The sequence below is a fragment of the Mytilus galloprovincialis genome, chromosome 5 (genome assembly GCF_965363235.1).
Source record: "Mytilus galloprovincialis chromosome 5, xbMytGall1.hap1.1, whole genome shotgun sequence".
NCBI lineage: Eukaryota > Metazoa > Mollusca > Bivalvia > Mytilida > Mytilidae > Mytilus > Mytilus galloprovincialis.
Genome location: NC_134842.1, coordinates 98,652,401 through 98,668,996, shown reverse-complemented (window position 1 = coordinate 98,668,996; position 16,596 = coordinate 98,652,401).

Here is a 16,596-nt window from a genome sequence, read left to right as displayed (position 1 = left end):
ATAGTCAATTTTAACCATTTTTCGTAAATCTTAGTTATCTTTTACAAAAAACTTCTCCTCTGAGACTACTGGGCCAACTTAAACTAAGAGGGGCCACAATCATTATTGGGGTATCTAGTTTAAAAATTGTGTCCGGTGACCCGGCCAACCAACCAAGATGGCCGCCATAGCTTAAAATAGAACATAGGGGTGAAATGTAGATTTTGGCTTATAACTCTGAAACCGCAGCCTTTAGAGCAAATCTGACGTGACACAGTCTCTTTAGAGCCTCTAGTTTAAACATTAAAATAAAATGTGTATGACACTATGATATAAAACATCTCTCATGAAATACAATTAACTTCTAACATCTAGCCATATCTGGATAATTGAGAAGAAACGATGTTCCATTTTGGGAACATGCTTAAGGCTAGGGGACAAACAACATATACAAATTATTGTCAACAGTATCATTGTAATCCGACTCACCCTGCATATTATGACATTGAAACATGTATATAAAGGACACCCATGGACCGGGGAATCGGGACCTTATTAGAGACGAAACCTTGAATCTGAAATACATTCATTATGATATTAAAGTCACCAAAAGGATGATGTGACGAAACAATAATTGCTTTGATCTGTAAATAACTGAATGGAAGTAGGTATTATAAATGACGCCAAAAGGAAAATAACAAAAATACCGAACTGAAAGGATGATTCACATAGAAAATTCCCGGAACAAATGCAAAATCAAAAGTTCAAACATCCCAAACAAATGAAAACAATTGTCATATTCTTTATTTGGTTCAAACATCCGAAACGAATGAAAACAACCGTCATATTAATTATTTGGTTCAGACATCCCAAACGAATGAAAACAACTGTTATATTCTTTATTTGGTTCAAACATCCCAAACGAATGAAAACAACCGTCATATTAATTATTTGGTTCAGACATCCCAAACGAATGAAAACAACTGTCATATTCTTTATTTGGTTCAAACATCCCAAACGAATGATAACAACTGTCATATTCATTATTTGGTTCAGACATATCCTTATGAGGAAAAATCTCAAACGAATGATAACAACTGTCATATTCTTTATTTGGTTCAAACATCCCAAACGAATGAAAACAACTGTTATATTCTTTATTTGGTTCAGACATCCCAAACGAATGAAAACAACTGTTATATTCTTTATTTGGTTCAGACATCCCAAACGAATGAAAACAACTGTTATATTCATTATTTGGTTCAGACATCCCAAACGAATGATAACAACTGTCATATTTTTTATTTGGTTCAAACATCCCAAACGAATGATAACAACTGTCATATTCATTATTTGGTTCAGACATCCCAAACGAATGAAAACAACTGTCATATTCTTTATTTGGTTCAGACATCCCAAACGAATGAAAACAAATGTCATATTCTTTATTTGGTTCAGACATCCCAAACGAATGAAAACAACTGTCATATTCTTTATTTGGTTCAGACATCCCAAACGAATGAAAACAACTGTCATATTCTTTATTTGGTTCAGACATCCCAAACGAATGAAAACAACTGTCATATTTTTTATTTGGTTCAGACATCCCAAACGAATGAAAACAAATGTCATATTCTTTATTTGGTTCAGACATATCCTTATGAGGAAAATGATGGATTAACCTATTTAAAAAATTAAATTAAAACAATCGTGTAAGAATTGTGTTTGCTTTATACATCGTTCAAAACGATACTGCTTACTGTTTTATGACTGCTTAATTGAAATGATTTGAAAATTACCCGAAACGGGGATGTGCATATAAGTTTTTGTTTTAGATTTAAATTTGACCTTCAAAAATGAGTCATGAAACCAGGAACATACCAAACACTATTACATCATTCTGTAGTTTTTTTAGTTACTGTTTTTTATGAATTATACCAGCAGATAAGACCATCAAGTTTGAATTATCTTGTCTCGTAAAGAGAGAGAGGCATTAACAACCAGGAATTATTAAGCTTTGTTCAGAAAGTAATTGCTAATTTTATAACCAGGGAATACCAAAAAACGTCAAACAGCTGGTATGCATCGTGTCATTATTGTCAAACGTACAGATTAATAAGAATTAAGAATACGGTAAAGCTAAGACGTAATCTGTTATTTGCAAACCGTTATTTTCTACCACAGATCGTGGTCAGATCAAATTTGTCAACATCGAAGTGGTTCTGTTCAAAACAATTATTAGTGGTAAACACATGTTTGGTCTCTTTTCAATTTTGTATTGTTTCTCTACTCCAAAACAGTTGGGTAGTTGTTTTGTTTCTAAAAACAGACTTTAAATAAAGTATTTAAACGTTAAATTAAATTGAAACTTCAAAAGTTAAAGGTTTGTTTTACATCTGTATCTTGTCTTAGATATTGACAGCAAATGACGACTTCAAAGAGTATTCAACAGCAAACATGATGTATTTAAAATTCCAATTGTCAACTCCCTATTCCCAGCAGCAACATATAAATTCCTTATCTGAATGACTTTTATCTTAGTAAATATCATGAATATGTTTCACTCGTGCATCTGCAACTAATCGGACTTCCTGAGCAGGGGTTGTGGATCTTACGAAAGAACTGTTCATATTGATTTATGAGAACAAAACAATTGAGATCAATGCTATATAACTTAATTTTAAAAATAAATGTTTATCTTATATATTTATTATCCCTTTAATTGGGTTAACAATTAAGGAAAACAATGACCAAAATAACTTGAAATCTCAGAAGATGGCATTTAAAATATTTTATTTATCCAGGTATAAAATTTAACGAGTAAGAACGTTTGCAATTCGAACAGTTCATTCTGGAATGTCAAACCATTGGCTCGGAAATTTTTATCGTTCATTTTTCTATCTTGAAAGAAGAATAACAATCGAAAGTGCACGAATGTTTTCTTCGTTTTGATAGGTTTTAAAACCAACACCTTATACAAAAATAGAAACATCAATAAAATAGAAAAACGAAAGGTTTGGTAAAATCAGTAGACAAACTTACAACTGAAAATTCTTTGATTGAGGGATACTCAATACAAAGAAGCTTTTGCACTAAGGATTCCAAGAGGTAAGTTCAAAGTCAACAATTGGAAGAGTCGTTAGTTTTCACTTAATGGTTTGTTATTATGTTTTTTCCCTATATACATTGTTTCCATTGTTGTCTAAATTTATCGGAGTTATCATCGTCCAATGCCCGTTTTATATCAACTCATTGGTCTATGAAGAAGAGGTAATCTACGATTTGTATATCTTGACACTTTTGTAATAGTGCTATTTTTTGGAAAGTATTATACATTGTTTTGTGGATAGTACCGATTGAAGTACCGAAATCCCGAGATGTTCTTACCCCTAACCCTATCTCTTATAAATTCAAGGAATATAATTGGTGCAAAGGGAACACATAGACACCGATTCTATTTAATATTAGGATATTTGGCATACTTAGATACATTGGCAGTGGGCGGATATTTCAAATTCAGTTTGAGTAGTATAATTACGTTTAACAAATAAAAATCTGATGTTTTAAAATTAATATGCATTTCATTTCATACATATAAATTGATCCACTGATAATTATGATATTACACGGCACCAAAGGTATCGTATGAAATAAGTCTATTTTCAAGTCAATGCCATTTGAGCTGATGATACCTTCAAGGACTAGCTGATAACGTCTGATAACTTGTCAAAATGTTATGAAGACATTCATTTACTTTTTCAAGAAACCATGACTTGACTTTTATAATGCTAGATACAAAACTAAAAGAAACATCTTAACTAGCTTAAAGCTGATACCATTTTAAGAGTTCAAAGTTGAAATCGAAAAGTCCCGGATGAAATGCAAAATCGAAAGCTCAAACATCTAAAACGAATAGAAAACAACTGAGCCTGTAATTCTGTGGTTGTCGTTTGTTGGTGTGTAACATGTTTGTTTTTCGTTCATTTTCTTTTTTAAATAAATAAGGCAGTTAGTTTTCTCGTTTGAATTGTTTTACATTGTCTTATCGGGGCCTTTTAAAGCTCACTATGCGGTATGGGCTTTGCTCATTGTTGAAGGCCGTACGGTGACCTATAGTTGTTAACTAATGTCTGTGTCATTTTGGTCTTTTGTAGATAGTTGTCTCATTGGCGATCATACCACATCTTCTTTTTTATATGTTATATTCTGAACGTGGTTGAGGCAATTCACTATGTTGAAAATGGTTGATTTAACCTGGTTATATAGCTAGCTAAACCACTCAATTGTACGACAGTCGTGTAAGAAGATTTTTTCTTTATATATCTTTCAAAACGATCACGGAGACTTGTTTGCATACTGTTTTATCACTGCTTAATTGTAATGATTAAAAATTAGAAAAAATGGAGTTGTGCAGGCAAGTTTTGTTTTAGAGTTAGATTTAGATTTGACCTTTAAAATTTAGGAGTCATGAAACCAGGAACATACATGTACTAAACACTATTACATCATTCAGTTATTGTTTTTAGTCACTGATTTAAATGAATTATACCAGTAGATAAGACGATCAAGTTTGAATTATCTTGTCTCGTAAAAAAAGACAGGCATTAACAACCAGGAATTATTCAGCTTTGTTCATAAAATAATTGCTAATTCTATAACCAGGGAATACCAGAAAATGTCAAACAGCTGTTATGCATCGTGTAATTATTTCCAAACGTGGGACATTATAATAGAAAAAAAATTATACGGTAAAGCTAAGAAGTAATCTTGTATTTGTAAACCGTTATTTTCTACCACAGATCGTGGGTTGATAAAATTTGTCATCATCGAAGTCATTCTGTTCCTAAAAAATGTTAGTGGTAAACACATGTTTGGCCTCTTTTCAATTCTGTTTTTGTTTATCTACTCCAAAACCGTTAGGTAATTGCCTTGTTTTTAAAATAAAGTATTTAAATGTAACTTTAAACTGTAACCTCAAAAGGAGAAGGTTTACTTTAAATCTTTACCTTTTATGGATATTGACAGCAAATTACGATTTCAAACTAGATTCTATAACAAACGTGATATATTCAACTTTCCAATTGTCAACTACCCTTTCTCAGCAGTAACATATGAATTGCTCATCTGAATGACTTTTATCTTAGTAAATATGTTTCACTCGGGCATCTCCATCTAAACTGACTTCATAAACAGGAGTTCTAAAAGCTAAAATATTAATCATATATATTTATTATCCATCGGATTGGTTTCAGAACGGTAGATGTCAAACGACAACACCCAAAGGAAAATAATGACAAAAATGAATTGAATCGTCAGAAGATGGGGTTTTAAATGTTTCAGTTATCTATGTATAACAATTTTAAACTAATAAGAATGTCTGCAATTCATGAAGATCATTCCATTGCATGGCTCGAAAATTTGTATAGTACATTTTACTATGTTCAAACACGAATAACAGTCGAAAGCGCACGATTTTTTAATTTGTTTATGCAAGATTTTAAATCCAAAATTTTTATACAAAATTTGAAGCCATAATAGAAAAACGAAAAGTTTGGCAAAATCAGCAGACACATTTACAACTGAGATTTCATTGATTGAGGGATAATCTATTGCCCTAGGGATTTCAGGAGGGATGCTTGAAGTCATCAGTTGAAAGGTTTTCTGGTCGCCATCATGCATGTTGATCTTATCGTTTTAAGGAAAACGATATGTCACTAATGCATTACTGTGGATATTTTGCAATTCTGTGGTCTCTTTTCCAATTTTAACATAAGCGGAGGTGGCTTATGTTTTTTCATTAAATGTTTTGCTGTAGCAAAACCGCAGTTGTCACATACTGTTTGTTATCATTGTTTGTCTTTACATTATTTTTATTGTTGTTTGATTTCATTGGTGGTATGCCCCTTTGGTATCATCTCCCTTTTGGTCATTTGGTTTTTCTTCCCATTTATGTATTAGTATTCATTGTATTGAAATTAAAATCCGTTGTTTTCTTGATAGTACCAATTGAAGTACCGAAATCCCGAGAAGTTATCACTCCATACCTGTTCACTGATAAATTCCAGGATTATCAATAGTTACAAGATAACAAATAGGGACCGTTTCTATATACTATTAGGATATTTGGGATATTATATCTTAGATACATTACCAGTGGACGGTTATTTTAAATCAGTTTGAGTAGTACAGTTACGTTGAATAAACACAACTCTATTGTTCTAAATTTAAAATGCAATACATTTAATGAGTATAAATGGATCCACTGATAAGTATAATAATACACAGCACTAAAGATATTGTATCACATAAGTCTAAACTTTAATCACGCGATGATAATTTTAATTTCCATCGTATAGATGAACCATGTATTCATTTTCAAATGATTCAAAATGCACACTCAGTTTTATTTCGGCAAAACCAGTAGCATCATCTTATCTTTTTTGTTATCATTGTTCATAGGTCAGTACCATAATAAGTCTATTAGTATTCATATTATTCGATCTTTTGACCGTGTATGCTGTTATTAGAAATGTATCTGTATAAAAAAAAAACTACTGTTTGATATCCAATCTCCTATTTATATTAGCAAAACATGCCTCAGCGTGTTGGGAATACATATAAATGGAAATAAAATCTGGTGGACGACATCTGTATTATAATAGATGGAGATATAAACCAACACAGTCACCATGGCGATACAAAACATTTGTTTATTCGAGATAACACCATAGAAGGAAATGTATGTTTTCTGATACACTCAAATATGGTAAAACCTCTTATGTCATTCAAGCATATGAAGTTATAATATAATTTTGGATGTTATGCATCTTCTAATGACTGGTGTTGTTTTGTTTATCGGCTCATAGACATAGTTTTGTCATGTGATTGTCACATGTACGTAATCAACGTTTTTTCATGATTTACTCAAGTTTTAAATGGAATAAAGAATAAATTATAAGAAATGACTAATATTTTTTGCCCATTCGAAATAACAACAAAATGTGGTGCACACTTTAAAATGACCCAATACGTGGGTTATTCATTGTGCACCACATTTTTTTATGTAATTTCGTCATTGACATACAAACTATTACAGTCCACCCATAAATAAATGCTGTAGTATAGCTAAAAGGTAAAATCACCAAAAAATCTGAGAGGTTTTGATAAGTCCAAAAAAATAAATAATAATCCATGTAAAGGTTAGCAACATCGTGAACATAACTGTTATAATAACGATTAAATAGTAGGTTGTAATGTGTCTTTAAAGAGATAAAGTTTTACTGACAATATCCTGTAGTCACCTTAAGTTTGTATTTTATTAAATGCTGTTGTAATAGTTGTGTGGTGCGGGATATATCGATTGTTCATATTTAATCAGACATCAAGCATCGTTTCATTTTTAAAAGGGAACTTATCTTATAACATGTAGTCAATTTGGTCTCCGATGTATAGCTCTCCTGTTGGTAATCAAATCGCATCACCATATTTTAATATACAATTCTGGTCAAAACTTGTCAAGTATGGCATGAATGACACTAGAGTAGCATCACAAAAGTGAAAAGCTGTTCTTGTTTAATGCAAAAACGTTTGAACTTAAAAAATGTCAACTTCATATTTGATTTGGCTTTTTCATGTTTTTAGATACTTTTGATACGTGCGTGGGTTTGTGTAGACGAAACCGACGTCTAGTTACGAAATTTTGAACCTCTCAACAATGAAGAGATTTGTAAAAGTCTACCTAAGTCTACTGTGTCAATAGATGCAAATCCTAACTACTTAATGATATTTGCATTGCTCATTCTAAGGTAAACCGATTTTTTTTTGCCGAGGTCGATTTACTCTGTCTTAAGTTTTTTATGTAAGGATTTTTGGACATTTTTTTGCAATTGCAATGACAATTTCACTTTACTTGTGAGGTTATTGATGTTTCCTTATTATTTTTGCGTTTGTTTTGCGAACGGAAAATTTAGGAATATATTTACACTGATTTTCCAGCCAATTACATTTGAGCTGATGATACCACCAAGCACTGGCAGATTACATCTGATAAATTGTCAAAATGTTGTGAAGACATTCATTTACTTTTCAATAAACCATAAATCGACTTTCATAATGCTAGATAGCAAACTGTAAAACATCCGAACTAGATAAAAGCTAAAACATTTTCAATATTCAAAGATCAAATCGAAAAGTCCCGGATCAAATGCATGTTCCTTATGTTGAAAATGGTAGATTTAACATGGTTATACAGCTAGTTAAACCACTCAATTGTACGACGGTCGTATAAAAAGAGTTTTTGCTGTATATATCTGTAAAATCGATCACAAAGACGTATCGGCATAATGTTTTATGAATTCTTATTTGTAATGATTTGAAAATTACAAAAATGGACTGGTACATGCATGTTTTATGTAAGTTTAGATTTGACCTTAAAATTTAGGAGTCATGAAACCAGGAACATACCAAACCTATTACATGTATAACATCATTCTTTAGTTTTCGAAGTCACTGATTTTAATGAATTATACCAGCAGATAAGACGATCAAGTTTGAATTATCTTGTCTCGTAAAGAGAAACAGGCTTAACAGCCAAGAATTATTGAGCTTTGTTCAGAAAATAATTGCTAATTCTATAACCAGGGAATACCAGAAAACGTCAAACAGCTGTTTTGCCTCGTGTCATTATTGTCAAACCTACATAATCATAAGAATAAATAATACGGTAAAGACGTAACTTTAAACTGGAACCTCAAAAGTAGAAGGTTTGTTTTATATCGTTATCTTTTTTTGGATATAGACAGTGAATGACGCCTCCAAATTAGATTCTACAAAAAAACGTGATATATTTAACTTTCCAATTGTCAACTCCCTATTCCCAGCAGTAACATATTAATTGCTCCACTTTTATCTTAGTCAATACGTTACACTCGAGCATGCCCATCTAAACGGACTTCGTGAATAGAGGTTGTGCTTCTTACCTAACAACTTTTCAGACTGATTCATGAAGAAAAAAAAAAACCAATTGAGATCAATACCACGTAACTTAATCTTAAAGCTTAAAAGTTAATCATATATATTTTTATCCCTCTAATTGGTAATAGAACTGGAGATGTCTGACGGGAACAATCAAAGGAATATAATATAAATACAAAATAAATTGAATCGTCGGGTGATAGGATTTTGAATGTTTCAGTTATCTATGTATAATAATTTAAAACGATTAAGAATGTCTGCAAACCATTGGCGCGGAAATTTGTGTCGTTCATTTTTTTATGTTCTAACAAGAATAACTGTCGAATAGGCGTGATTGGGTTTTTTTTTTGTTTATGCGACACTTTAAAACCAAAATCTTATACAAAAATAGAAGCGATAATATAATGGAAAAGCGAGAGGTTTTGCAAAATCAGCAGACAAACTTACAACTGAGATTTCTTCGATTGAGGGATAAGCTATTGCACTAGGGATTTCAGGAGGGATGCTTGAAGTCATCTTTTGAAAGGTTTTTCGGCCGCCATCATGCATGTTGAACATTATCATGTTCATGGAATTTTTTAACTGTTGTTACCGCAATTCCGTGGTTCCTTTGACAATTGTAGCATGTGTAGCATAAGCGGTGGCGGCTTTAGGTTTTTAACTAAATGCTTTGCTGTAGCAAAACCGCGGTTATGGAGAAGGAATTGCATAATCTTGCTTAGTATTTTATTGTGTGTTATCATTGTTTGCCTTTACATTGTTTTCATTGTTGTCTGATTGTATTTGTTGAATGCCCCTTTGGTATTATCTCCCTTTTGATCAATTGTTTTTCTTCCCATTTTTGTATTATTATTCATTGTATTGAAATTAATATCCATTGTTTTGTTGATAGATACAATTGAAGATACTGAGCTGTTGAGAAGTTTTTAACCCGTTACCTGGTCTCTTATTAACTTCAATGAATATTATTGGTTGAGAGAGTAAATATAAGGATAGTTTCTATTTAATATAAGGCTACTTTGCATAGTCCTTTTCAAATACACTGTCAGTTGGCGGTTTACTTTATATGCAGGGTTAGTAGAAGGGGTACGTAAAATAAACAAAAACTCTGTTGTTCTAAAATTATTATGCATTACATAAATGGATCCAATGATAATTATGATTCTTGTATTACATGACATCAAAGGTGGTGTATTAATTAAGTTTTAAATGTAATCACTCGATGATAATTTTAATTCTAATCGTATAGGAGAGCCAAGCGTTCATGTTGGACTTTCTCAAAATGTATAGTCAATTTCATTTCGGTGAAACCAGTAACAATATCTTAACATTTTTTTTTTGTTAAGCTTGTTTATAGGATAGTACAATAATTGGTCTATTAACATTCAGATAACTCGATCATATGACCGTGTATGCTGTAATTAAAAAAAAAATACTGTTTGATATCCAATCTCCTTTTAATATTTCAAAAACATATCTCAGCGTGGTGGGAGTACATATAAATGGAAATAAAATCTGGTTGACGACATCTGTATTATACATGTTATAATAGATGGAGATCATTATGGCGAAAAAAAAATATTTATAAATTAACTCCTACAAAGTAAAAAAAAGCAAATCCGTCTACGTGAAAACAAAATGTAAACCGTATTAAAAAAGACAACAGTCAATACCAAATGTCATGTTCTAAATCAGCACTGGTATAAATATGATAAAAGAGAATTCACCACGGAATCAGAAAGACAAAAAAAAAAAAAAAGATCTGTCATTGATTTCCGATTTGTTAATGGACATAACATTAGGATATAAGAATCGACTCCGAATAGCTTAGATTAGGCATTTGTACGTGCAGATGTGCTTGTGAACACATATTTTAATATGATACTTTCCTCGTTTTTTTTTTTTTTTTTTTTATCTCAATCAATAAAAAGATCACTAGACAAAGAGCAGTAAGTACAGAAAGTTCAAGAAGAACATCTCACTCAAAACTACAATATCACAGACACTGTCTAAAGCAAATACAATAGCGAATTATTTTGTGTTTAAAAATTATTTGAAATGCATAAATTTGAACCTAAAATACGTATGTGTGTTAATCTTTTTTAAGATAATCAAAAATAATCACAGATAAATTGTAATTTTTTGGATATTATGTTTAAAAATCTTCCACAATTATTTACAAGCTGTGTGTATTTTTTTATTTCTTCGGTTTGAGCGGGAAATATAAACCGCGAATCCCAGAGATTTAATAATATAATTATCGCACAAGTAAAGGGCTAATGCCGACGCTCCATCATATTTCTGATTACATAGTTGCGAATGAGAGAGAAGAAGAGCGGTACAACTATTCAAACAGTCCAAATTAAATAGATGCAAGTTATGTCATATCAGAACATCATATTTGCTAGCATACCCTAACAGGGTGATATCAGTACGAACAGTTAAATGTAAACTTTAACCTGCATCGACAAGTATTAAGTCAAAGATAAAAAATAGGTTAGAATAAAGATCTGACATTAACGCTGATAAAAATTATAACATCAATTATTGCGTGGCCTTTGGCTACAGTTATTAATCAAATATTGTATGATTGATTGAAAATCAATTTAAAGCTACTGATAAAGTTAAAAAGACCAATATGGTTGCCGTAATTGATGTCTTGTTAATTAAGTTCTTTATAAGAAATGCCAATCATATAGATTTTCAAAGATCTTTAAAAAAAATGACGATTGCTTTTCTCACTTTCGCTGTACCAGTTCAAACGAGAAAACAATCTCGTTGAGAAGACCAATAATACTTAAAAAAATAAATCTTATCTTATTATCTATAAATTTCATTGCATTAGTTAGAGGTATTTTATCAATAAAGTTAAGTCACTGTAGTTTTAGGTGTGAAATACAGTTGTTTTTTTATTAGAAAAGAGTAAGAACAGTCAAAGGAGTAAATATAAAAATTGAAGAAATAAATGAAGATAATACTGTAGTAAAATAACATTCAACATATAATGACATTACTGACAACACACACGCAACATAATTAGGTCATAGCAAGTTCAAAAATACAATTTTTATACAATTCTAAGTTGAGATTCTAACTTTCATGTTGTATTCAAAACAAATTTACACAATGTAATCCTACGATACAGTACCAATTTTGTTGACATGTTTTCTAGAAACAATTATTGTATATTGTACAATAATATAACAAGATCAAGTGTTCTTTGTATCTTTTAAATGTTTAAATACAACTAGATGTAAATGCAAAACAATTTAAACTTCTTTTGAATGCAACAATGGTTTGATAAACAAAAATGATTACACTTTCAGCATAATGCTATTTATTTCGATAAAAAAAAAAAAAAAAAACAAATGTACGCTTTATCAGAAAGCTACAAACCACAAGGGATAAACAATTATTTGTAACTAAAGAAATTGTCTTAGATATTGGTATAGTGGCGTCTTATCAAACAGCAGCAGAATGACAAAAGCAATTATGATCTTTTGCAAAGTATTTGAAAATGGTTTCTTTTCTTTTGATATATTTTTTTTCACACGTTTACTATTGTATCTGAAGGGCGCATTCCAAAGCAGTTTATCTCAATGCTTTAGGTTTAAAGTGCTGTTAGGTACACATAAATCATATATTAATGAAAAATAGACACTAGAACAATTTCTTTTGTATGTTATCGTTAGATCCTTTAGTTAGTTAATCCAATTGACTACGAAACTTATTCCAATTGTCGTTTCCTATTCTATTCGGTTGGCTCCTTTTGGACCATGTTTTGTCTTTTTGTTCTTGGAAAGTGTTGAGTGACCTCATTGCAATGGTTCCCGTTTTAGTCACAGTTTTCATTTGTTTTTTTGTTAAGAGTTTGAAAAGGAGTTGGGTCATAAACTTTTGAACTTAAAAATCAGTTAATTTAAAAGACGATAACATTCTGAAATGTGATGAAAACCATTTGTTTAAATGTAAAACTTATGTTTAAATGCTTAATGTATAATATACACCTATGATGACGAGAGAACGATTATGTATAGTGTATGTATTCCAAGATATAATATTCTCAACTCAAAATAATAATTTATAAATATTTTGATATGAGCGTCACTGATGAGTCTTATGTAGACGAAACGCGCGTTTGGCGTACTGAATTATAATCCTGGTACCTTTGATAACTATTTACACCACTGGGATGATGCCACTGCTGGTGAACGTTTCGTCTCCGAGGGTATCACTAGCCCAGTAGTCAACACTTCGGTGTTGACATGGATATCAATAATGTAGTCATTTTTATAAATTTCCTGTTTACAAAACTTTGAATTTTTAGAAAAACTAAGGATTTTCTTATCCCAAGCATAGGTTACCTTAGCATTATTTGGCCCACGTTTTGGAATTTTGGATTTTAATGCTGCTCTTCAACTTTGTATTTGTTTGGCTTTATAAATATTTTAAAATGACCGTCACTGATGAGTCTTATGTAGACGAAACGCGCGTCTTGCGTACTACATTATTATCCTGGTACCTTTGATAACTATTGCTAGTTGTAACTAAACAGATAATTATGAACATTTTGCCTTATACAATTTATCTTGATAGGAAGGTTGGGATTATATGTCCAGTGAAAAACATATATTAAATCTTCTCAACAGTGATAACGAGTTCGAGAAACAATGTTTGTATAAGCAGAGGTGCGAGATAAAAGAATACATGCTCAAAACTGGGAATGAAACATCGACATCGTATTACAATTTTTAAAACATACAGATTTTCTCCTACAATTTAAAAAAAAAAAAGCAAATACGTGAACGCGAAAACAAAATGTTTGGGGTATTGAAACATTTTGGTTTTAACGATTCAGTTATTAACTGGGTTAAAGCAATGTACACAGATATACAAACCTGCGTTATGAACAATGGGTGGGTATCAGAAACGTTCAGAAATTCACATGGAATAAGACACGACTGACCTTTATTGGGTCTTTTATTTGTTTTGGCGGTTGAAATTATGGCCCAGAGATAACGGAATAATAAAAATGTAAAAGGAATAAATATAAAATTAGATGGGAAAAGTCATAGTATCAAGATTTCACAATAAGCAGACAACACTTTTTTGCAAGGATAAAAAGATGTGGTAACTGCAATGAACGAAATAGAAATGTTTGGTTCCTTTTCAAGTTTACTACTAAATAGAAATAAAACAGAGGGATTATGGATTGGGAAATTGAAATCTTGTAAACATAAAATTGTCGGGAGATAAACCTATTAAAGCTTTAGGGGGTGGGTTTCGGACATGACAAAGAAAAATGCAAAAAAAAATAAAATGGAATTATTTATGATATGGAAAAAATGAAATCTTTCAATTTTAGGAAAAATCCTAATTATAAAGACTTTTATATTGGCTTTGTTTACTTTTTTGGGAAGCGTCTGTCTAACTCTAAAAGAAATAGAAAACAGTAGCTATAAATATAATTGGGATGGGAAACCAGACATGGTTAAAAGAAACATGATGATTGGTCCATACATCTATGCTAAGGGATGTCTAAAAATGGTAGACTTTAAAAGTTATTTGTGGCTTTAAAAGCATCATGGGTAAATAGATTGGTAAATGGTAAACTTGAGACTTGGAAGCTTATACCATTTAAATACTGTAATGTTTCAAACAATATTTTGTCAATATTTAATATGAATTTTAGTGATATTAAATCTTTAAGATATCTTAAAGTTATTCCTGCGTTTTATAAAGATGTAAAAATGTCTTGGAATTTGACTGGCGGGGGGCAAAAACAAAACAACCAGACATATTTGTCGATATTAGAAAGCAAGTAATACGGGGAAATAAATTTATAAAATTTGGTAATAAACCAACTATATTTGAGAACTGGATTAGGAGTGATCTAATTTACATAAATAATATCTAAGATGATAAAAGGTCATTATCGGAAATCTACATTCGAAACAAATTAAAAATCAAAATGAACTTGATCGCCGAATTTCAAAAATTAAAAAAAAATCTATACCAGCAGAATGGATTCAAGTTATTCAAAAAGAGAATTCTGTCCAAACTACAGTTAAGATTCAGAGAAATAAAATCATATGGAACAATAATTTAACAGAGACTACATTATTAACAAATAAAATGTTATATAACTCTTTGATAAGTTTAAAACTAGAGTCGTCAATAGGTATAAACAGATGGCTTAGAATCCTACCAATACAAGAAACTCTTAATATGAATTCATTGTACAAATTTATTTTTGAATATATACTGAAAATAAATTAAAAATATTTAGATGGGAATTATTACATTATATTGTTCCAACTTAAACACTGTTATTGCAGTGGAAAGTAACTAAGACAGATAGGTGTTATTTTTGTAAGCAAGAAGATGATTATGCTCACTATTTTCTGAAGTGAGATATTTTAAAATGAATTTTTAGCATTGATAAATCTCTGCATACGACAACTAAACATCCTTTATATTATTTTTTATAAGATAATAAGTTGGATCAGCTCTTTATTTCTCTGGATAATCAGCGGAGTGTAACAGAGTAACTCAAGAGAAGCTTGGACTCGTGGTGAAATTTGAAACAATCAAGATTAGATGAATAAATATAATAATGTTGTTAAAAAAGTCAATAAAAAAGAAGTAGTTGAAAAGTAGTAAATACAGAAAATTCAAGAAGAACGTCTAATTCAAAACTTCAATAATCACAAACAACATAGGCACAGCTTCAAGCAAAAACAATAAAAAATCATTACATATTAAGAAATTCTTGAAAATGCTTTTTATGTTACCTTAGATACGTTAACGTTAACAAATGAATGATCAACGAAAAACATCTATAATCAGATCACATTTTAATTACAATAATTTGGTAACTTTATGAAAAGAAAAAACACTGGTCAGCGGTACGACAATTAACAATAACATTTACAAAAGAGGGACGAAAGATACTAAAGGGACAGTCAAACTCATAAATCTAAAAAAAAACTGACAACGCCATGGATAAAAATAAAAAAAGACAAACAGACAAACAATAGTACACATGACACAACATAGAAAACTAAAGAATAAACAACACGAACCCCACCAAAAACTAGGGGTGATCTCATATGCTCCAGAAGGGTAAGCAGATCCTGCTCCCCATGTGGCATCCGTCGTGTTGCTTATGTGATAACAAACCAACTCGTGATGGCGTCCGTAAAATTGATGAAGGGATGATTTCAACATCACCATTTGGAACTCTTGGTTTAATAGCTTCCTTGTGAGCAGCAGCCCTTTATCAAGAAAATCATGATAGGAAATGCAAGCACGGAAATATCATATCATGTTTTACTTCCAATATCTCTAGTCATGTTTGTTATTTTTATAAAAATGCTGATGCACGTGTTGTATGGTGTTTGATACGTCTATTTTTTATATTTAACTAGACATAAAGCTTAGCATTGTTTTATGTAGGTTGATATGATCTCTTAATACAGACACGTAACAATATAACAAAATATTTAAGAATAATAAGAACAGTTATGTTAATGAAATTGCTAACCTAAAAAGAAGATAAACATAAAAATGTTACATAACATTTGTTAGATACAATTTTCAAGATATTAATTTTTCTGATAAATTGAATTTACTGATCATTTT